This window comes from Erithacus rubecula, assembly GCF_903797595.1.
Source record: "Erithacus rubecula genome assembly, chromosome: 3".
NCBI lineage: Eukaryota > Metazoa > Chordata > Aves > Passeriformes > Muscicapidae > Erithacus > Erithacus rubecula.
In genome coordinates this window covers 85,371,288-85,395,110 of record NC_136689.1, presented here as the reverse complement: position 1 = coordinate 85,395,110, position 23,823 = coordinate 85,371,288, and the positions used below count along the sequence as shown (strand labels likewise).

General features: G+C 38.5%; 1 protein-coding gene across 11 annotated transcripts in view; it reads right to left on the bottom strand.

Moving 5' to 3' along the window:
* Nucleotides 1–23,823, bottom strand: part of LOC306800413 (poly(rC)-binding protein 3-like) — a 492,346-nt gene that overhangs the window by 147,256 nt on the left and 321,267 nt on the right. For 10 of the 11 annotated variants that reach the window (XM_079302502.1, XM_079302503.1, XM_079302504.1 and 7 more), the window contains one exon: nt 20,682–20,767. The gene's annotated coding sequence lies outside the window, so the exon portion shown is untranslated. Of the gene's footprint in view, nt 1–11,897; nt 12,037–20,681; nt 20,768–23,823 lie in introns of those variants that run through there. The other variant, XM_079302509.1, reaches the window with a different exon arrangement.

Here is a 23,823-nt window from a genome sequence, read left to right as displayed (position 1 = left end):
GCTGTGGGCTGGGCCACCTTTCACTAAACCAGATTGCTCAGAGTATGTTAAACATGTCCATGGATGGGGCATCCACGATTTCTCTGGACAACCTGTTCCAGTGCCTTGCCACACTGACAGTAGAGAATTTTTTCCTTGTATCTAATCTAAATCTACCCTCTTACAGTTAATGTCAGGTCATTTTGAAGGGAAAGGCAGGAAATGTGGAAAGAGAAACTCCCCAGAGTTCTCATTCTTTTCTACACAATTTCAATACACAGCACAGTAATGGTGATTATTAGAAGTTCTTCTGAAAGTGGAAGTTCCCAACCAGAAAAATACAAAAGAATATGAACTCTGAATATTAGTAAGTCCAGCCAAAAAATTACTTTGAAGAGCAAGTTTCCAAAGGCATAAAACTAATAATAAAATATTTTTTAAGCACATCCAAAACAGGAAGTCTGCCAGAAAGTCTGTAGGGCTGATAAGTAACTTGGATATGAAAGAAGAACCCAAATAAGATCAGATTCTACCCCAGCAAAGGGAAAAGAATTCTTTACAAAGATGTAAAGAGCACTATGGAATAGACCTAGAGGTTTCTAGGCTGAAACCTTCTTTAAAGGGCACAACCCCCTTACTGGTTAGACAGTGGGAAATACAGACCAGAAAGTTACATGGTCACTCTTCTCAATTCAGAGAGATTTCTACTAGGGCAGTGTAGGGAAATGCACTGTTTAGCATAGTCCTCAGTAATTTGGTTAAGGCTGAATAGTGAGGAGAGATTAAATCATACTAGATTATTTAATGTAGTAAAAGCCAAAGATGTCTGAAAAATTGCAGAATCATCTCAATTTGTTATTGGTGATGAAAGTGTGAATCAAGAATAAAGCTGATAAATGTTCAATCTGGAACAAAAAAACCAAAGAGTCCTTACTATGTATACCCAGTGATGAGCTGTAAGTGAGCTGCTACAAATCTGAAATATGGCTACTGCAACTGGTGAAACCATGTACCATTCTATAAAAACACCAGACTAATGTAAAAGGAATATTATGAATTATTAGTAAAATTGAAATGGATGAGAGATTATAAGGTCACAAAAAATGCACTTTATCTTCTAAGCCCCAAGGAACTCACCTGAAGTAGAAAATACATAAACAAGGATCTACAGATAAGTAAGATAATTAATGGTAAGGGATGGTATCTGTGTGAGGAACAATAAGTAGGCTGGGATAACTGACATTTTTTTGTTCTGTTTAATGAAATCCCACAGTCTATTCTGGCATCCTGGTGTACATGATCACTCCCACAATATTTCCTGGCAGCAATGACATACATTTTGGTAACAATAATGATCTGCATTTTCACTGTTCTTTTTCTTCAAAATAAAAAGTATCCCAGGAATATTGTTTAAACTATTAAAGCAGATATTTAAATAAGAAAAATCAAATTCTGTTGGAAGTAGAAAGTTGGAAGATGTCTTTGGGGCTCATCTGGGCCTACCCAAACAAGATTAGCTTTGAAGTTACATTCAAGTTCAAAGGCTGCTTAGGAGCTTGCACAGAGAGTTTTGTCTGGTCTCCAAGAATGGAAATGCCACAGAGTCTCTTGATATATGTGCCAGTATGTCATACACATATATACACACATATACACACACAAGAAAAGAAAGATTTTTTGATATTTAGACATAATTTCCTATGTTGTGATTGGGACTGCTGCCTCTAGTCCTATTGTGGTGCATGACCTAGAAGTGTCTGATGTCATCTTAAATGTACATTGCCAGCAGGTAGATGAAAACACTTAGATTCCCCCCTTATTCTCACCTTCAGCCAGAAGAATCCCTTTTCTGTCAGCTTCTCTCTGTATGCCGTGTGCTCCAGAGACTCATTCCAGTATGTCTATGTCCATCTTGTACAGGGGAATCCATAACAGAGCACAGTCCTCCAGGATTGGGTCTCACTAGTGCCAAGCAGAGGGCAAAACATCACCTTTCTCAACTTGCTGGCTGCACTCTTGCTAGTACAGCCCCCAGGATGGTGTTGACCTTCAGGATGCTCTGCTGACTCACATTGGAGATTTTTGGTCTACTGGGACATCCAAGACTTTTTATGCAGAGCTGCTCTGGAGCCAGTTGGTGCCCAACCTGTCCTGCTGCATGATCAGGAATTTGCATTGGCCCGTGCTGAACTTAAAAAGTTTCTGCCAGATTTATACTCCAGCTTGCTGAGAATGCTCTGAATGATAGTCCTGCACATTATTGGCACATTAATTGCTCCCTTAATTGGGTGTCATCTGTGAATTTGAACTTGCTGAGGGCTTTATTTCATCCCAATGGCTACATTTGCAGTGAAGGCATGAATGGAGTCCACACTAGTGTTGATTCCATAGAGGTGTTACTGGAAATGACTCATCAACTGGACTTTTTACAGCTGATCACAACTCCTGGAGACTCATGATATGACCAATAGTGCATTCACCTTGTGTTCAACTGCTCAAGTCCATGTCTCACCAATGTGGCTGTAGGAACACCATGTAACTGGCCTTGCAGAAGCCAAGGTAAATAATGTCTTCCTTCATCCATCATGCCAGCCATCTCCTCAGAGCAAGTACTTAGACTGTTCAGTCACAATTTGCAGTTTGTGAATCCATGCTGTTCCCAATCGCCTTCTTGTCCTCTTGTTTTCACAAGGGTTTTCTCCAAAATCCTTGTGGAAATTGAAGGCAGTTCTATCAGCAAATAGTTCTCCCGATCTGCCTTCATTGCCCATGTACATGTAACACTTGCCAGCCTTCATGATCCTCTCCTGATTCCTAGGGAACTTTTGACAAAGATACAAAGCAATCCTTGCAATAACCTTAGCTACTTCTCTCCACATCCTTGGATACATCCTCTGTTGGCCCGTGGATTTGTCTGTGTCCAGTTTGCTTACTTGGTCACTAATGGGATACTCCCAAACTTTGCCTGGGAGATATGGGGACAGAACTGGCCACAAGAGACCAAGGAGAAGATGCTCAGCCTATTCTGTGTGCTTCAAGTCTCCTGCCTTGCTTCATAGCCCATAGTTCCTTAGACCTCCTTTTGATTCTAGTTTTAGAATTTCTTGTTGCCATTTCCATTCCTCACAAATTTCAAATCCAGCTGAGTTCTGACTTCCCTGATTCCCTGCCTGCATGACTGACAGCACTCTGCTCCTGAGTAGCCCTCTTTGGCCTCCTCTGCCTTTTGTGTTGGAGAGAAGCTGGAGTTCCCTGCCTGTCTGATGGCTGTGGGCTGGGCTGGGCCCAGGTCTGGGGAGGTTGTCCTCAGAGAGCAGCATCCTCCCAGGGTTTCCTTTCCCTTCCCTTTCCCTTCCCATTCCCATTCCCCTTCCAGACAGTCTCCCATGGGAACCTACTGAACAGCTCCCAGAATGAGCTGTTGAATCCTCTATTTTCATTTCCTGTTAGAATTTTGAGCTTTTGCTCAAAGTACTTGTTCATTTCAGACAAAATATTCTCAAAAAAAAAAAAAAAAGGGTAAAAATTTTTAAATGAAACTTTTTTTCTCTATCAAAGTCAATTTAAATGCAACTGAACTTCCTCTTAGAAGGAGATATAGTCACTTAACTGTGTTCATTCACTAAGGTGAAATGAAAAGTAATGGAGTAGAGATGCTTAGTGCTTATTGACTATAAATAATTTAGATTATTTATAATTTTAAATACTAATTGGTAAATAATGATCCATGACTAAGTCTGACAGTATGGCTGGAAAATAAAATCAAGAGAGATTACAAAGAACCCAGTGCAGTATCCCATTGCTTGCTGCCTATCAACATCTGTTTCACTTTTCAGCAACCTTGTCTTGCCTGCTTTGCAACTTACAGTGGTGCCTAATTTAAACATTCTGTAATAGTGGTTTTTAGTCCTAAATGGGGTTGTGAGATGTGCAATTATTGCTTCTTTCATTTTATTTACAAAAGAAAAGAAAGAGGGAGAATATTGGGTTTTTGCTTCCACCTGTTATACTAAGAGAAGCTAAATGAGTGTTTGACAGTTAAAAATATAAATGATGAGCCCTCAGATTAAAATACTATCGGAATTAAATTCATATGTGTTTGTGAGATTCCGGGCAAGTTCCAGAAACTGACAGCATTTTACTTTTCCTTCAACATGCATAGTATGCTCAAAAAGCTTCTCTTAAAATGCCTTAATTAACCTAGGACATGAGAGAGAAAACAACGAACAGAACAACCAAGACAATTTGTCATCAGGATTTTCATTAAACCCCTCAGTATTATAGGAATTAATTTCAGTAGTGCTTTGCCCTGATTACTGCCTGTCGGATAGGATACAGGCATCCAACAGGATATTTGAATGGAGAGCGTTTGCTCCCATCCTACATCAGCATTATGAAGGTAAGGACTTTATCTACATTGACTGTGATTCATCATCTATATTTTAATATTGCAAAAACTGAAGACAACTCTAATTTTAACTTCCCCCAGGACTGTTTTTTTCCAGCAAATGTTATGTTGATAATAGCTCACATTGCTATCCCCATCTTGGGCAGGGAGAAAGATCAATGGACTTTAAGATCACAATAGTCATCAATTTGTTACTTTAGATTCCCAGACATTATAGTTCACTACATATTGTTATATCACACAGGCACACAAACCTTATTGGTCACAGAAGGGAGGGAACCAGCTCCCATTTTAGACTCTGAATTGTCCTACAACCTGTACAGCATCTAGGCAGTGTTCTTATCTAGCCCTCACATTTTTAGTTTTTCAAAATGCTCCCCTCATAAAGCAGACTGCTTTGGAATCTGCAGCACATTTTAAAGTAATGATTAAACACTAATCCACTAAAATACTGAAGTACCACTTGAGAATTTGGCAGGATCACTTTAAATAATCTCTTAGCCTACTGATGGCTCTCTCAGTGTTCTGTGTTTCCACACATAGCTGATGAATAAAATTATTTTAACTTGTCTGTGCCTATACTTCTCACAGTATTTCTTGTATGAAAAGCAGACAGCACAACATGTATGCCTTAAAGTACGGAATGCTGTAGGTAAAATAGTCAAAATGTCAGTTTCTACAACATTTTCTTCTTCAAGTTATATAAAAGTATTTTTAGAAACAATCTCACCTTAAATCTGGGAGTACCATTAAGGACTGTATTACAGAAATTACTTTGGTAATTTTGGCCAAAGCAATGCAGTTGAATGTCACACATGGGTGCAGGGGGAGGCTAGCAGATAGAGAAATCAAATTCACCCCTACAACAAAAACACAATATGAAATGTTACTGAGGAGCAACAAGCTGCAATATTACAGTGTCTTATAAAGTCATGTTAAATGAACACAGGTAAACATATGTTGCCTTAAGTTTTTTTTTTTGCTCATTGTCAGGAATTTATAATTTTTTCTCTGCAGAAAAATTGACTGAATAATATCTGTACTGCACCCGGCTGCTTATAAGGTGAGTAGGCAAAGTATCTTTTATGGCTAAAAAAATTATTACAGGATGGAGATCTCTGTAGCTCCTTGAGCTGAAATGTGACTAAACCAAAGGACTAAGCTACCAATTCTCTCTCTTTGAGTGGGAAAGTGAAAGGGGCTCTGTGTGTGTGTGTGTGTGTGTGTGTGTTTGTGAGTGTGTGTGCGCTGGTCTTTAAGTAGTATTTCAAACAGAAAAACAGCTCTCTCAAGCATTCTGCTTTAAAAGTTGTGCAGATTCACTGACTTTCCATCTGTTCCCAAGTTTCCTAAGAGCTGTCCCTATATGCTACAGATACTGGGTTCAAACCTGCTTTGCTTGCATCTTGTGTCATAATCACATTATGAGATGACACATACATTCATCTGGTCATAAGGGAACGCTTAGAGAATTCAGGTTAAGAAGATGACTCAGTTGCCTTATTTAGATTAAAAATTCTTCTGAGTACCTGGCACATTAGGTCTTACATTAAATCACAAAATGTGCCATCTCTCTTTCTTCTCTGTTCTCATTTTTCCATTAACAGTTTTCTGGCCTTTCTATCATTGCATGTTTCCCTTCTCCCAGTCTGTTGATCTCTTTTCTCCTCTTTGCTACTCATATAGTTGCCCTCCCTCCTGTTCATCTCTCTTCCCAGTCTCTGCTATGCTACTTCTACATTACTACCAGTCATTCCCTGCTTCTCCTTTTAATCCCATCCAGAATCCTATTTATGCTGTTCCTTTTGATGGAGCATATACACAAGGATGAGAAAGAGCAGCTTTTATATTTTCCAATACTTTATGCAGGGAAAATCTTTGACATGCAAGAATCACACATGATGGGACTCTTAGGGTCTTGTATGTAGAGTCAGGAGTGGGACTTGATGATCTTGATGGGTGCCATTCAACCCTGTATATTCTATTATTTTATGATTAAATAGGATCTAAACACAATCTACAGTAATGTCTGTTCAGCAGGTGCCCCAGAAGCAAAGGGCCACTGTTCTTTTGATTGTCCCATAACCTAGAGAACTATTCCAGCCAAGGACTAGAACTGCATGACTGCAGCTCTATGGTAAACAGTAGATATTGCTCATCCCTGAAACTCCTCCAGGCTGCTGGATGTGTATGTGGGGTCAGACTTCACAAAAAGTATTTTTCCCCTCCTCTGCCAGTGCTAGATTCGCTTTTAAATTATTGAAGCTTCCCATCAGAACTAGTTCTACTAGGCAAAACCTGGGGCTTCAGAATACAATTATATCACAGGCATAAAAGCATCTCTTTTCTGCCACAATGGATCCATAGAGTGGAATCTGAAATAAAAAGCAGAAAATCTAGAGACAGAACATTAGATATTTCTTTTTGATTATTCTTAAATGTAAAACCCATTAAATGGAACCAGTATGTAGGCAGCCTTTAACTTCACCGGAATTATGACGATTGCATCCACTCCACATGGAAATGTATTTAGTACTTATGGCTGGGTATTTCAGGGCACTCTTTTTTCAATGAGTAATTATAACTCCCAAGTATCAGTTATAACATGTATCTTTAAAAATATCCAGAATTATTCCTGAAGGACTGAGTAGCTACTTAGAGTGGAAATTATACACATCATGAGAGCAGAATTATTCAAAATTATATTCTTATTCTGCAACACAGAAAATCTATTAGTACACAGAGATTAACAAGATACTTTGTGCTTTCAGTCAGAGCACCAGGCCAGTCTGTGACTGGTAATCTAGAACACAAATAAAGCTGTGAATTTGCTATGCTAAAGTAGCACCACTGATATCCCTACATTTCCCCTGTCTTCATAAATAAACTAGTCCAAGAGGAAGGTGGCTGAGTGATGATTATTTGCATTTAGATATTATTCTTTATGTAGCAGCTATCAGCCGTTGTCACAGGGCCTATATAAGAACACTAGTTTCTGCATCTAATTCTTTCCTCTTAATTGACTTTAAAACCCTAGCTAACATCAGGCACAGGAATTTACATGGAAATTAGGCCATCTGAATATGACTTTCTTCCCCCACCCCTTTCCCTCAGCCTCTCCTCAAAGCCAAGGAATGGGATAGGTTTTAAGAACAGTGCAGCAGCCCTCTTCATGTCCAATTAACCTTTTTTCACAGAGAGGGTGATTAAAGATTGTACTGCCCAGGGAGGTGGTGGAGTCAGTCTCCCTGGAAGTGTTTAAGGAAAGACTGGATGCAGAGCTCAGTGCCTTGGCCTAGTTGACCTGGTGGTGTTCAGTCAAAAATTGAACTCAATGATCTCAGAGGTCTTTTCCAACCTAATTGATTCTGTGGGTGCAGAAGACAGCTAAGGGATATCTAATATCCTGGGTGCAGAAGACAGTTAATGATGATCATAAAATTAAATGCTGAAATGACTATTTAATTCCTATTCTCTGGCAGAAATTATGATGTTGGTTATGGCTGGCCTTTTGTTCTGCAATAAAAGTCTTTAAAATACCATGTCTGACTTGACGGATGTGCTTTTGAATCAGTCTCTTGGATCAGAATACCTCCATGCCAGTGTACTACAGAGTTCCCTTCAGACTTACTGGATTTTTTAATAACAAGGTCTCTTTCCTGTGATGTTTTCTTCACTCCTGTTGACAGGGTTTTTGAAATGCTACACTTAATTTATGCAAGGGACCAAGGTTCTTCTCAATGATTTTTTTAACGTCCCTTATTTAAGATCAAAACCCAGTGGTTTAATTAATTCTCATATGTGACTTCCAAGTGGAGAAACTAAATTTCTTCTCCCACTTCTTCTGTTCATTCTACTCATAAAGATTATTGTCATCTACTGGCAGAGAATTTAAACAGCAGTTTTGTTGATGATATACCTTGCAGCAGAGAATGGATGTTCTTGTGACACTGGTGCTGCCATCCTTTCATGGTAATACACAATAAGGCAGACAATCCACTTAGATATTCCAACAACAGGCTTCTGACTGAGGTCAAAGAAACTAATCAATCCTGTTCAGCATCTGAGTTCCTCCTGAGGTGTCCAGGCCATGTTATCTTCTTCATATACTTAATTTTTCTTCTGGAGGAATGATTAGGATTTCCTAGTAAATTACCAAACTGAACTCTTCAAACACCTTAGGCCTTTCCATAGGGATTACAGAGCATTAGGTATCTACTGCCAGGTTAAGCTTCATGAGCTGCTGAGAGCACCTCCTAATTAACTCTTATGTTCCTGACTGGTTGACTTTTTAGTCTAAATCAAAGTTTTGTCTCCTGTGTAGCAACAATTCAACACACCATCATTGATCTCTACTTACTTAAATAAATGAACAATCAATTAATGTGAAGTAAAGAAAACCAACCTCAAAATGAAGGCATAAACCAGTTCTAGTCTTAAGAATGGAGGAAACCGTGAAGTAAAGCTTAAATATCAGTGTGAACAAAAATATTTGCATGTGGGTTTGCTTGTTGCTGCATGCTCAGCATCATGTCTGGATGCAAGTCTGCTGGACACAACCAAGCTACAGCCACTTCTGTCACCTTCTCTTGTGTTTAAAGTGGTTCAGACTTGGCGAATAACAAACTTATCAGTGTTTGGACAACATTACTTCTCCCTGTTTTTCACACCCTGCCCCACAGCTGTGCCAGCAGAGGGGTTTGCATGAATGCTCTCTAAAATGCTCAAGGCAAAACGAGCCAGTTTATTTTAAGCAGTGTGAACTGTGGATCTGAACTGGCTTGGCTGAGTTAGCAGGTTTGAGGCTAAGGAGCAGTCATGCAAGCCACTCCACTAGCAAAAGCACAGGGGAGCACTGCCAGCTGCTGGATGGCATGAAAGAGGAAAGCAGGAACATCTTTAGGCAAAACAGCTGGAGCACAGATGCCATCCCTCTGCAGCTGCAAAACTTCTGCCTCAGTGTCCCTTAGGTGTGGGAAAGACCAGGCACAGGAACAACTTCTTTTAGTATGTGGGGGAAAAATGTTACAGTATGTTACTTCTATCCACTTGATATATACTGCACTTAAAAAACCCCCCAAAAACAACAACAAAAAAAACCCCAGCTAGTAAATCAGCAAAGTCTTTTAATTATAGAAAATTTCTTGTACCCAATTCTAAGATAATCAAATTACCCTTATCTGTGTTATAAGTACACTGTCATAAGCTTTTCCCTAGTTTTCAGCATTAAAAATCTCCAAACTCCAAAAAACCTTCAAATTTCAAAAACCAAATCTAATCCTAAATGTTGTTTCTGTACTGGCAAAAGATTTCTGCAAAGATTTAGTCCAGAAAAAACACCATTACTATTACTTAAGTGTGTCTGTGTAGAGTTTACAGGCTAAAGCATCAAGCAAATAGCATGTCTTAAAATCCAGTGATGGTTTGATGGGCTCTTTTCCCTGGCCTGCCTGACCTGAGTCAGCTCACTCCCCATGATGCTCGTTCAGTTGCACAGGAGCAGTGATTTGGAGGCTACACTGCAAACCAGGTAAGCACACCTTTTACAGGATCTAGAGAAAAAGAAAGGAGATGGGTAATCTTCCAAGGTTACTAACCCAGTTCAGAGTTCAGTCCAACCATGCCAGCACAATGGGAAGGAAGGGGGTAGAGATAGATGAAAGGCTGTGGAGAGGGGTGGGAGATGCTTAAGTTGAATTTTACCACCAAAAAATATACACATAGAAGTCTAAAATAGCATCAAGCATGAGTTCTGTGCTGTCAATTAGCAGATATTAATTTATATTAATATTATATATTAATGTTAATATAAAAAGATATTAAATAATTTTAAATTAAAAATGAAACATAAAAATTAATATTAGAAACCTCAATTTAATAGTCCTTTAAAACTGTTATCAAGTAAAGCTAAAATGAAGGCATTTATCATGCATTTGTATTTTAACACCTTTAAAGAACTTCACCTAAAAATATAAGTGAATTCTTGTGCAGGAAAATAGTCACTTATGATTCACTGTAATTTGTCTGTTGCACTTGGAAGGAACTGTGGAGTGGCATCATGGAAATATGTTTTCTTCTCATTCTGTTAGATACACAATAAGGTTTTCAGAATATTTTTATTTCAGACACAATCATTAGCATAGAAACTTCAGTTTCCTGCACAAATATGGAATATGGACTTCAAACAATGGCTGCCAAAACACACATTTAGTGAAAGTAAAGTAATAGAGCACTGAAGAATATCAGCTAGTAAATTGCTCATGGTTACTCATGCAAGACATAATTTTCTGCAAACACACAAACAGGCAGTGCCAGTCAAAAGCCATGTTAATACAACATTGAATTAAAAGCAGTTAACCTTCTGGACTTCACATTGTGGGTCAGAGCTCAAGCAGAGGGCCAGATTCTGAGTGCCTGCAGTTTGGCTAGGCTGCACCACAACCTGGGTTTCTATATTAAAAGCACCTGGCAACACTTCTGAGGATGTCTATGGCATATTAGGGCATAAAGGTCAGGACAGGAACTGAAAATTATTGTCCCAAGGGCCATCTACCCCCATGGCACCTATGCCATGAGAAATGACATTCCAAAGGACAATCAGTCTCATCATCAGCCTGCCATAGGGGCAGAAATCACTGCAACTCTAAATGTGATTGTTAGAAGGTACACAAGTCTGACCTAAAGAAGGATTTACATTCTTGAAACTTGCCTGTGTCTCTAATCTACTCTGGTCCACACTAGAAAGAACAGTGCCCCTTCCCTACAACCCAGCTTTGTCATCTCACTGGCATTTAAAATTAAATGCAGCATTTGAAGAAATGAAAAAAAAACTGTTTCTAGATAAAAAAATACACAAAAACATTTTCAAACATTGAATTGAATGAGTATGAGAAATGTATGAATTGCAATTAAAATTCTACCTCTTATTTTCCAGAATGAAACATAAATTAGCTGAGTGACTGTATTTAATTCTTCAAGCAAAACTGTAAAACTGGGTCTTTGGGTCTCAGCCTTAATCAAGGAAAATTAAAATCTTTAAGGGTTAAAAGCTGTAGGAAGTTGCTGTTACACTGCAGAGCTACATATCTGGCTTGACTTTTAAAAGAAGTGATTGAAAGTACAGGCGCAATAGACTGAGATACTGTCTTTTATCATTCAGTGGGAAGTGTTGAAGAACAGTGCAGAAAAGGGTATTTGTTCCAGTCAGCTGCAGAGGAGCAGTTGTACTCCTTTTATACACCAAGAAGACATTAGGACAAAGATTTTAGCAACAAAAACAGTAACTGAAATAGTACCAGGCACAAATGTATATGAGTACACATACTGGAAGCCTTTGCAGCTTTTGTTTTATCAAAAAACTGTTAAGCAGAGAAGTTTTGCAATTTTTTTTCCCCCACCCCAAGAATTTAATTAAAAGCACAGCTCCAGAAAGTATCTCCTATCCCTTTGGACTCTGATTTCTCATGCAGAATGAGTGTACCGAGGTTTTAATATTAAATAGTTTACTCACAGCACTTTCATTCAGACCCACATGCTAGTTTGCCTCGTTCATAAAAAGGCATTTTTGGATACATGGCTGAGGAGCCAATCCAGCAAGTTGCCTTCCAAATGCAGCAGCTGAGCACAACACACAGTCCCAGAGCTACCCCTCTCAACACACTCAGAGGAATGCATGGGGAGCACTCGGCTCCTGGTTTGGAGCAAAACGGGAAATGCCAGCCACACCAGAAAGGCTGGAAAAACCTTTTTCCTCATTGGCTGCTCATCCCAAACTGCCTGGCAGAGGTTTGAAATATGCAATGTAGGGAAGTGATATTCTGTGGCATTCATTCAATTTACCTGCACTGCACTCCAAGGAGCTGTGCTATTAAACAACAGCTCTGGTGTGTCAATAAAGTTAACTTAATTAAATTGCTTCCCCTCCCACTCTTCCAATTAGCAAGATTTAGGGCACAGGGACACAGTGCTGGTTGTAAATAAAGGGATGATTTAGCTAATCATTTGCTGAAGAAAGACATATTTTTGTCAATATTTCTATGCACAAAGCAGGGAGCTAGTTTAAATTAAAACAATCATGTAGGATAAGGAGAGATACAATACCAACTATTGAAGGGCTGTGAATATTCTTTAAGCAGTGTCAATTAAATTCACTATTTAAAAGTTAAATTTCAGTGATTGCACTCTTTGCTCCATAAGACTGAAATAACAATTGTGTAAATGTAATGTTATAAATTTAATGTTATAAAACATACTATCATTATTACAAGCACAGTGAATGCACATTCTTAATTTGCTGAGACTGATCTAGTCCCTCTCTGGTTATTTTGATATGTACACTCTCACTGCCTTACAATAGTCACGTTTTAGAAGTCTCTAGTCTGTCCTTTTCTGTGGCAATACATGAAAAATATTATCAATAATTAAGGATAAAAAAGACTACAGTTAAGCCAAAATTAACAGATTGTTTGCAACCTTATCATGCTTTCAAATCGTCAGTCTGAAACCTCCGAGGCTCTCTGTCTTTTTGAGGTTAGTTGTTTTGAAAGGTTACAATTAAACTGATGTAGCTGTTTTGCAAAACAGTATTTATTCTTATTCCTTTTTTCCTCAGAAACTCTCCTAATTTTGACAGGAGTTGCCTGATTTTACATGTGCGCCTTCTGCTCTGTCTCTTGAGTGTTTTCAACTTTGCCCCAAATCTCCTTTTGCAGACAGTGAGTAAAAGCATACTGAGCACTTGCAGGTAGACTCTCTAAAGATTTCTTCTGTGCTGTTTATATCCTATTCCCTCTGAGCTTTTACCTGCAGGTAATAAGCCTTTCTTGTTTCTTTTCTTCAAGTATGGTTACTGTTTCCTATTAATAGCAAGAACTTGGAGATGGTCTGAGATTTTATAAGCAAGTAAAGAGAAAGGGAGATGCTTGTAAAGGCACATAGGCACAATTTAATTTAGGAAGTATGAAAATACAAGCAGGAAAAAGTCCCTTTATGCCCTCACAGCCACTTCTTGCAGTACAGGCCATCTCTCCATAAATGTATCTGCCAGGGGGTCTGAGAGTGTGCTTTCCTCTTAGAGCTCAAATCCTCCTCTGGTTGGGCTTGCTGCTCTTTGTTCTACTCTGACTCAAACCATCTAGTGCAGCCGAAAGTTTTTGATCCAAACCAATGAAATCACCAAGAAGAGTCCTGTCTCCGTTTTATACTGGTTAATTAGTCTCTTATTTCTTCGCAGCACAAGCTGGAACGGCAACAGCCTTCCTGCATGTCCTCTCCCAGTGTCACAGGAAAAAGCCCAGAGCATTATTCACATAGACTTGAGTTTCACTCCATAAGAACTCCTACTGAACACCATAAGACAAAACTGAAATGAAATGGAATTACTGTGATTAGGAATGCCAGAATTCGGTTGGAATGAGCAGCCCTTTGACTGCTTCATGTTGCAAGACGTGTTACTTCATCAATGCCTCGTCAAAGTCAGGATTACACAAAGAAAAATGTGTATACAAATACAAATGTTAAATGCCTAGACTAAGAAATTTAATATAAAGCTGAAAAATTACCTATCTAGGGAGCAATTAATCAGAGAGACTGAATTAATTTAAATTAATGGCACAGTGCAGTGGAAGGGTGGTCAGGACGCTGAGTGTCATAGGGTCAGAGCCAGTAGGACTGGTGGGGTTGCCCATCCCTCTCCTCCCACAATTTCTGCAGCACCCAGGGGTGACACACTTGACCTTCAGGAGTGGAGGGCAATACTCAGCTGCTCCCAGTGCACCTTCCCACTGATGGATCTCAGCCTCAGAGAAACAGAGCCCTATTCACAGCACCCAGGAGTGACAGGAAAAGGAGGGAAGTCTCTCCTGTAGGACAACAGTGGCTTTTCAGCTAGGATTGAATACACTGAATAAGACCCATCTGGAAGTAGAAGGATGAAGAAAAGGAAAGTTTCTATTATAAAACAAATAGCATTGAAATGGAGATCTCCTGTTTTGTTTTGTTTTGACCAATTGAACTCCATATGGCAGTATAAAATAATTCATACTATTACTCTCACTTTTTTTTTTTTCCCTTTTTTCCCCCTGTACTCCCCAAGCCTGATGAAGTTGATAGGCCAGAAGACAGATGCTCTGGTCTTCCATTCAATACATAAATCTCGGTGAATAGTAAGAACATTAGGGAAAAAATAAGAAAAAAAAAAAAAAAAAAGAAAAAAGAGAAAGAAAGAAAAAAAATTATGATTTTCTTAGGATAATTATACGGCTTAGTTCCTTCCTAATGAGCTGTATTTCTGGCCTTTTGCTCATTTCTACCTTGACAAGGCAGGCAAATAATGTGTCTGTATCTGCCTAATAAGTGTTATCTTTTAACTGGTTATTGCTACTACAATACAAAAATACTACACAGGACTGCATTCAGCCAAACTGTTCTTAAGCTGGACTGAACCTGCCCTGTCCTATCAGAATGAGGGAATCACACTTCAAAAGTGGCAGTCCTGCTTCAGAAGATGTTGAACACTCACTCTCTGTCCCAAATTCTTTGGTCAGGAATTTGCAGCCCTTTGCCAGAGCCCCAGGAGGAGCTGCTGTGGGCAGGGTGTCACAGACATGCTTCATGGCCCCAGGGATCCCAGCTGCAGCCACATCGATTTCTTCTATTTTTAACGTGGACTGCTGCAGCACTGCTCTCCAGCCAGAGGGCTGGAACAGGCACGCTGACCCTGCAGACCCTTTCAGCCCAGAATGCTGTGCTCTGGAAGGGCTGCTGATGGGGCACCCATGGTTTGTGCCCATGGGGGCAAACCTGGAAGGGTCAGCTGCCTCTGCCCGCTGGAGAGCAGGAGCAGAGCAGCCTCCTGCCTGTGCTCTGTGAGGAGCTGAGACCACTCTTCACTTCCAGGAATGAGGGCTGGAGCTCACAGTGATCCTGACTATGCTCAGGCACTTAGCCACAGCTCCCAGTTCTGGAGAACAGTTGATTTTGCTCAGTAACATAAAGAAACTGGACATGTTGTAAGGCTCACTCAGCCCTTAAGAGGACCAGAATCCCTCAAGGTCTTGCCCTCCAAGTACTCCTGCTCTGTGTAAGCTGAAAGAGTGTGAGACAATGGCATGACTAAACTTAGTATCCTCCATCAGATGCCAGAAGTTAGACAGACCTGTGTCCATGAGATTTCTGAGGCATGAGAATCCATGAGTGACTATGGCACCCAATACCCCAGCAGGACCTGCCCACTTAACTCCTGTTGCCACCAGCACCCCTGCAGAGTGTCCCCTTAAAATGGGGATTTCACAAGGGTGCCCTCAAAGGGTTCCCTTGAGGAATCAGGATCAGGCTTGGGCCACAGACACATTTCTGGGGAGGAAGGGAGAGCTGCAAAAAGCTTCCTCTGCTGAAGGGAGTGCAAGTGCTGCCTGTGGGTTCAGCATCAGGTGGCTCCAGCACAAAATCTTGAGGTAACAGGTAATCCATGAATGCAATTTGAAATCTGAATTCTTTTCTTTTTTTTTTTTTTTTTTTTGTGTCTGGTGCCATTGGCATTTCTTGACTGATTAGAGGCTCCCTAAACTGATTTCCTCTTTCAAATGTCCACTCTGCTATGACTATGACCCTTCATATTCACTCTTGCATTCAACTGCAAAAATCTGAATTAGCAAAGACAAGTTTCACAGGTGCTCAACATCTCCCGTTGAGCCAAGATCTTTATTTGTTATAGCTGTCAGCCCAGTCAATGACTGCTCTATCTCACTGTGGGCAGGCATATTCCATCCTGCTGGTGTCAAAAGCACATCTATCTATTCGGCAAGGCTCTATGCTGAGCAATTGCCACACTGTGGGGAGAGGAGATTGTGATCGGCGCCATTTGTCTACATAATTGCACTTGTTTCTGGACAATTGTTGGGTCAGAGGCTAATGTTTTTTATTTATAGTCTTTCTACACTCATCCGAATTTTCCTGGGCCTTTTTCTACAACAAAGAATTCGGTACCATTTGGCTTCTACTGCAGAAATTCTGCTAGAAATCTGAGAAAAAGTATCTGAAAGCAAATCCATAACAGTCATTTGAACAGAATTTTACATTAGGGAACTGGAGTAGTGCCTAAGACTTAAGGTGCATTTCTAGGAAAAAAGAAAGATGAAATATACACTTAGCTTTTTTTCTTCACATTGTATAACTACCAAACAGAACTCAAATATATTTGCAGGGATGCTATCTTGTCTTTAGAAGCTGAAACAAGAAATATGTTACCTTTATATCTCACTGTCCATTTAATCTGGTTCTGAAATTCCCCAAATAAGCAATAATATTGGTTTTCTTTATGGTAATAATTCTATTTATTTTCACTAAGAGAATTAATTTAGTATTTTGCCTTTTTGTTATGCTTATTGTATAAACAAATCAACATCTAAATTGTACACAGTTGTTGCCTTAGGCAAGCCACTCTTTCACTTCTTTAACACCTCAAGGGTTTCCAAATAGCCATGCAAAGTAGAGCTGCTTGCTTTATTTTCTATTGTCCTGCAGGCAGCCTGCATAGGAAGTCATGCATAATTTTTAATACAAAAATGGATTTTGCTTAAACTGTTTTTTTTTTTTTTTACTTTTTTAAATAGATGCATTTATCAATTTAAATATATATTTTTATTTTAAATTAGCCTTTCATTTTAAACAAGCTAATTTAAAGTTGAAAGTGAATTTTTAACAATGTACTGCCAAACTTCTTAAATTCAGTATCTGGATTTGCGTTAAATAACATGCAGAGTTTAAGTATTTTGTGTATGTTGGTAAATATTTGCTGACCATCAAACCACTGAGCTGGGAGAGTTTAAGTGACTGGAGAACACAGCCTCTGACAGAAGTGTTTAGTCCAAGTTTGATATCTGTGGCTTTGTCTGCATGTTCAGAGGAGGTATTTTCTTCACTTTATTCAGGTTAGCTTTATGCAATATCTAGTTCATGTATCTCTATCTCTTGAGAGCTGATAAAAGGCAGAAAATCTTACTTTCCACTGTAGGGAAAAGCTCCATGGCAGAGACTGAAATCTGCTAACTTTAAAATCTTGCAGGGCACAGAAAAAAACACACTGATCTGTTTACTCAGTACAAAGAATGGCTAATCTAACAAATCACCTTAATATATGTAATAAATAAGTAAGCACAAACGTGAAATGTCACTCATTGGTTTCTAAGAAAACAAAAAGCAAATATCAAGAATCTGAATAAATATATTAGGAACTGATGTGCAATTCTCTAATGCTACTTAATATAGGTCCATTTTTACTAATGTAAGTACCTAATGTAAACAAAGTAGCAGCCAAAATAATCTGTTGTATGATATTCTCACAGCAGTGGAACAGGACTGATTATAGTGATCAAACTTTTCTCCCATCATTATTTTGACTACAGGAATTATGCTGCCAGTCAAGAGTGCAGTAAGCAGGGAGAAGATGATATAAAAGGAGGTTACCCACTTTTGGTTTTGGGTAATGCTGTACCTCCCAGTCTAGATTATCAAACTAGCAAGGTTAACCACCATATTATTTACTGCTGCACTTTGGGAAAAAGCCAGAATACTTCAATAATACCAAAGGAGAGGAACAAACCCCTTTCCAGAAAACTAATTACAAAGTAAATTCACAGAACAAAGACAGAGTAATAATTTCTGCTGATCCTCTATGTTTTTTACAGCACTCTTTCTTAATCAGAGGCACCTCCTGGTACACAGCCTTCTGGTATCAGTCTCACCAAAGTCAGACTCACAACCAAAGCAACAACTCCTGTTCTATGTTATCAATTTTTTTCAGTGAAGTTGCTTATTTGATGTGATTGCTGAAATACTTTCCCCAAAGGTTAGGGCCCCTTAGGACACAATTCCTCTTTCTCTTGATGAAGCTAGTACTCTTTATGCCTAAATTCAGTATGTTGCTATACACAGATGGGCTGAGGTTACCAAGCAACCCTGTTTGCTTGATAGAGCAAGTGGCCTGGACTGCTTGTATCATTGGCAAATGTCATTGACAAGAATATTCTGTCAGCTTCCAGGTTGTCTGCAAAACACTGAAAACATCTAATTGTGAACCTTGCTGGTATCTTCGGCAAAAACTCTCCCTCAGTTATGATGCCTCTTGCCAGATGTTGTCTATAATATTTCTACTTAGCACGTGCTTCACTGACATTGTATAGGGAATAATGTTTTATGAGAACACTGAATGATTTGAATAAATAAATAATAAATACTAATAAATACTTTGCTGGAGACACCATAGCAGTAAGGAAGCGGATAGGTACTGTGATCAGAGGTGAGGGATTTGTGTTCCAATATTATATAGAAGAAGAGGGGTTTTACCCTGTGACTATTACAATGTTGTACTATAAAATTAAAGGAGATATGACCACCATTACTTCATCTGTGGGTATATGCCTATCACTCTCCTTTGCTATTGTAGCATTTCCTCAAAATACAATGTTGTTAATGAAAAGAGATTAATTTTTCTAAGCAGAAATGAATGTTCCTTGGAACTTGCCCCCCTGCTTCACCTCAAAATTAAACCCTCTGTTTTCTCAATTCAGATTGATTCACAATTTATTATTTATTTCCTGAGTTGATGAACCGATAAATCAGTTTCGTGCACACTCCTGACATGCTTAATGCCACAGAGATTCAATAATTCAATTATTAAGCTTGGATTCATTGTGTCAAACAGCCTCCTCTTCTTTAGGGTCTGCTTTTCATGGTAAACAGGACAGAGCTTCAAAACTGCATCTCACAGACAACTCCAAGAAGAATGGAAGCTGCTGGCCCTAGCCTGTCTGTCCTCTTGGCAAAATACAGCCAAATGGTCACTTAACTAGAAAAGGAAGCTTGTATTGTTATCCACATCTCTGATATGTTCTGGCCCAAATAGGAAAGGGAAACATGCAGAAATACAGGTGGATCACTTAGTAACATGTGATATATTCGGTATTTCTGGTTCCTGGCAGAAGAGAAATAGAAGCCATGACCCTGGCATCCTTTAAGACCCCAAATAAGACTCAAAAGTTTGGCTGTGTGCTTCTAGCTAAAATGCCTGAAAAGCACCAAAGCAATAAGAAAGAAGGAAGCTGTTTTTATAAATATAAATCCAAATATTTTTATTCCCATGGGCAGCTGTTTGATAGAGCATGTTCTTTATGTCACTTTTTCTTCATTTATAAGAAGTGATACATCAGAAGACTTTTGCTTTGGACACTGCTGGTAGCTAAACATGCTTAATTATTATATACAAGGTCACAAAATATTTGATACTGTATGAACTAAATTCAATGTAGCCTCTTCTTCATCTCAGAAATATGGAGTGGCAAAAAAAAGAAGAAATTCATAAAATTTCAATACCAATCATCCACAGAGTAATAAAACATGATTGTCTAAATTGAACCAACCTGCAACCAGGCAATACATTTCATAAAATCTACTGGTTACAATGAAGTGAAATATGAGAAATATATTCCAAGAAGTAGCAAATAACATATCATTTAATGTAATTTTAAGGAAATAGAAGAAAGATGAAATTTAGTAGTGTTACAAGAATGTCCATTGATATTTTTGGAGCAGCAGTCTCTGGATATATAAGATCTCTCACTTAAGAAGTTATGAAAAGTGAACTTCATTGTTTAGAATGTCTTTGTATTATAAAATGCAGTATCTTATGAAAGTTAAACTTTATGCACAGGAAAACTAAAATTTTTATAAGTTCTGAAGCTGTCCCTCAAGAAGTCCTGAACAGAAAGGAATTTTCTTTTCTATTCCTTTTATTAAGGATCCTCCCTCTCCTCATTCCAGTGCAATTTTTTTTCTCTCCATTTTTCCCAGTCCTTACCAGTTCTTCTAACACTCTTTCCTCTAACTGCAGAGGCTATCCTCAGACAATATTACTTCCAGCAGTTTCCAAATTCTTCTAGCTTCCTTTCCCTAAGTTCAGCAAGGACATACAAATATTTAAATAACTCAGTTTTTCCATCCAAAAAATATTTTACCAGGAAAAAGGTTTCCCAAAACATCCAGAGATATGAGTGCAGTTCCATTGGCTCTACAAGTTGGGATAATTGGGTGAGTCAGTGCTTTATCTCAGCTCTGTCTGTAATATTGATAGGTCTCATTCTAGCTGGGAAATTTAAGAGCAATTCCATACTATTCAATTTGCACTCATGTTTACTTGGCCCAGAAAATAAATGGGATAGTCCATATAATAAATACAAGAATTAAATACAAGTCAGGAATACCAGAGAGAAAAAAAACAATCTGAGAATGAAGAACTTACTTGTCAGAAGAGCAGTGATATTTAAAAACCTGCTGTCGGTGGTCACCTTTTGGAGTCTTGAGATATCTAAAAGTGTTGAGTATGCTCTGAAAAAGAAAAGAATCAAGCATTTAGTAATTTTGTCACCTATCAAATACTTAATCAAAACTTGTCCAAGATAGATTGCTTTTCCATTTTATGAGGTTATTAATTCATAAAATATGTTTTTATTTCCCCACTGGATTTGTAGGGATTTCATGGGCTTCCAGAAGTTGAACTGCTCGGATCAAACTTCCTGGAGTGCAAAGGTGTCAGAACAATGAGAAGAGTAATTATATAACTTATTATCTTGCATACCTACATTTCCAAGCTCTTACAGTGGACAGAGAACAGTGAAAATTAAAGAAATCTGACTCCTTTCTTGTTTAAAAAAACAATTTACTGGAATAAATGACTTTCCAAAACAAGCACAGAAAATCATGTCCATAAATGCCTTGCAAACAAATGACCTTTTGCTATCTTTTGGACTAGTTAATGTATTTGGCCTCTTAATTTGTGGTCCAGTAGCTGAGACTATCTCTTTGCACTCAAACATTATTCTAGATTAAAGTCTATCTTTGTAATTTCCAATTGTCCTTAACAGACAACAGGGGAGTTGGCTGTATCAAGAAGCCCTCTTAACTCTCAAAATCAAAATGAAACTGAAAGACTGGGAGAAGTGCTTCCATCTATGCAGGCTATGGTGGAAGGGGTTAGGGGAGTTGGGAATTAAGGAGTGGAATTGACCCTATTAAAAAAAAAAGTGGTAGAGGGTAAGTGTGTTCAGTGTTGTCTTTGTTTCTCACTTTCCTATGCTATTTTTAATTGGCAAAAAATTAAATTAATTTTCCCCAAGTGGTGTCTGGGTTTTTGGTTGGGTTTTTTTTTTTTTTTTTTTTTTTTGCCTATGATGGCAATCAGTGAATTATCTTCTTGTCTTTATTCCAATCTGTAAGATTTTCTATAATACTCTCTCCCCGTGTTCTGCTGAGAAGAAGTGAATGACTAGATGGATGGGTGCCTGGCTGCTGGCCAAAGTCAGCCCTCCTAGGCTAAGAAATAATGTTTCCATTGTCAATCTTTCCAAGATCCCAGGACTTAGAATGGAATGAAGATATAAAATCTATACTAATAAAACTCTGCCTATAACATGCAGGAATAAACAGAATTAGTAAGGAGCAGAAATGTTGCTCAGAGAAAACTGCATTAACAGGAAAACTTCATAGATCTCTACCTTCTGTACTGTAGTGCAGCCACAAATTTGAAAATAGAAACTTATTGTAACAAGGACAAAGTCAAGTGATTCTCGATCCATGAAAGGAGACAGCTGAAAACCTAATTTTAAAAAGATATCTACTTGTGATATGATACTGAGGTGTCTTTGGCCCATTAAGGAATTTTTGACAGCAATCATTGAAATATAACACAGTAATTTTTTAAAAGTCAGAGATGAAGCTGATCAGCTTGCAGCAATATATTTATTCTGTCAGCACTCTTTTAGAAACAACTATTTAAACTTTCACAGTGAGGTTTTTACAGTCCTGAAGTGATTTATTCAATTCCAGATTTCATTAAGCTGCAGAACTCCATTTTACCAATCATTATGATACTAACAGCACATTTCAGCTAAGCAAAAGATTGAAGTGCTGTGCATCTCTACCTGATATTGAAGGCTATGGGATAACATTTCCATTGAGTCAGTACTTCAGAGGATTATGCATTTGTTTGGATTCCCTTAGTTTTGGTCAGGATATGTCTTACAGTGGCAAAATTAGCAAAACCCTCTCTAAAACTCATCAAAATGAACTCTTTCCTGAATGAGTTTCCTGTTAGAATTAATGTTCTCATGTTAAAACAACCTACAACCCACTAAAAAGATGAGATCTGTGGCAAACATTCACACTGCATCACATATATGAGAGAAACCTATGGTATAACACAACCTAGAAGAATAAAATTTTCCAGTAGAACTGAGCAAGTATAAAATTCTATCAACAGTCTTCTATTTACAGCCCAACCCCTCTTGTAATTTAGCTGTGTTTTCAAGGCTAAATGACTGAGCTCTCCTTCCTGCACCCTGGGAGATCTATAAACACACAGTGAAATTAACTACTAGTTGGAAAAGAGAGCCTGGAGACAGCCTTATGAAAATGTCACCTAAATCCTCATCAACTGTCAAAAAAAAAAAAATAAAGCAGTATACTAGGAAATACTATGAATAGAACAGAAAACAGCAGAAGAAACACGATAATGCTGCCAAAGAAATCCATTGCCCACCTAGCATTTTGAATATTGAATACAGCTCCAGTCATCTCACCTCAAAAATGGCAGGATGGCAATAGAAGGATAAAGAAAAGGGTGACAGGATGATCAAAGGTATTTAATGGTTTCTGTACTAGGAAAGAAAAAATGAAAGGCTTTAGGATTTTCAGATGGAAGAGGAGCAAATGAGGAAAAGGGCTGTGACAGAGCCCCAGGACAGTCATGAATAGTACTGAGTAAGTGAATAAATAATGGTTTTCACTTTAATTCATAGCAAAGGAAGTAGTCACAATAAAATGAGCAGTTAACAAATTTAAAACACAAAACCCAAGAAAGGATTCTTTCCACAAGGATCATAATTAAAGGGTGGAACTCATCGCCACAGGATGTGGTGGGAAGCTGCAAACGTGTGGGCTTCAAAAAGCAAGTTATTGCAGTGGTAAAAGAAACATGGACCAGTACTAGTCTGTGTTAACCCAGGCTATGAAGCATTATAGTGGGCTGTAGGGTGATACCAAGGGAGGCTGTCCTTTGGTCTGGTTTAAATACAGCTGGTGAAATTTTTCTCATTCATTTTGCTCTTTTTCTGAATTCTTAGTCATCCCTTGCAACATGCAGAGATGTTAGAGAGCATTAGTGCAGATATGTGATTTGAGATTTCTATATACGTATCTACATAGGAGCTTATGTACAATTTTAAGTTCAAATAGTGCAGCCTACTCAGGCAGGCAGGCTTTAGGCTAGAATTTTCTGAGGATCCTCAGGTCTGGCATCCAAGCATTCAGGTGCTACTGAAGACTAAAGAGATTGGTAAACAAAACTCTCATTTTATAGAAATAAGAAATGCTACTGAATTTTATCC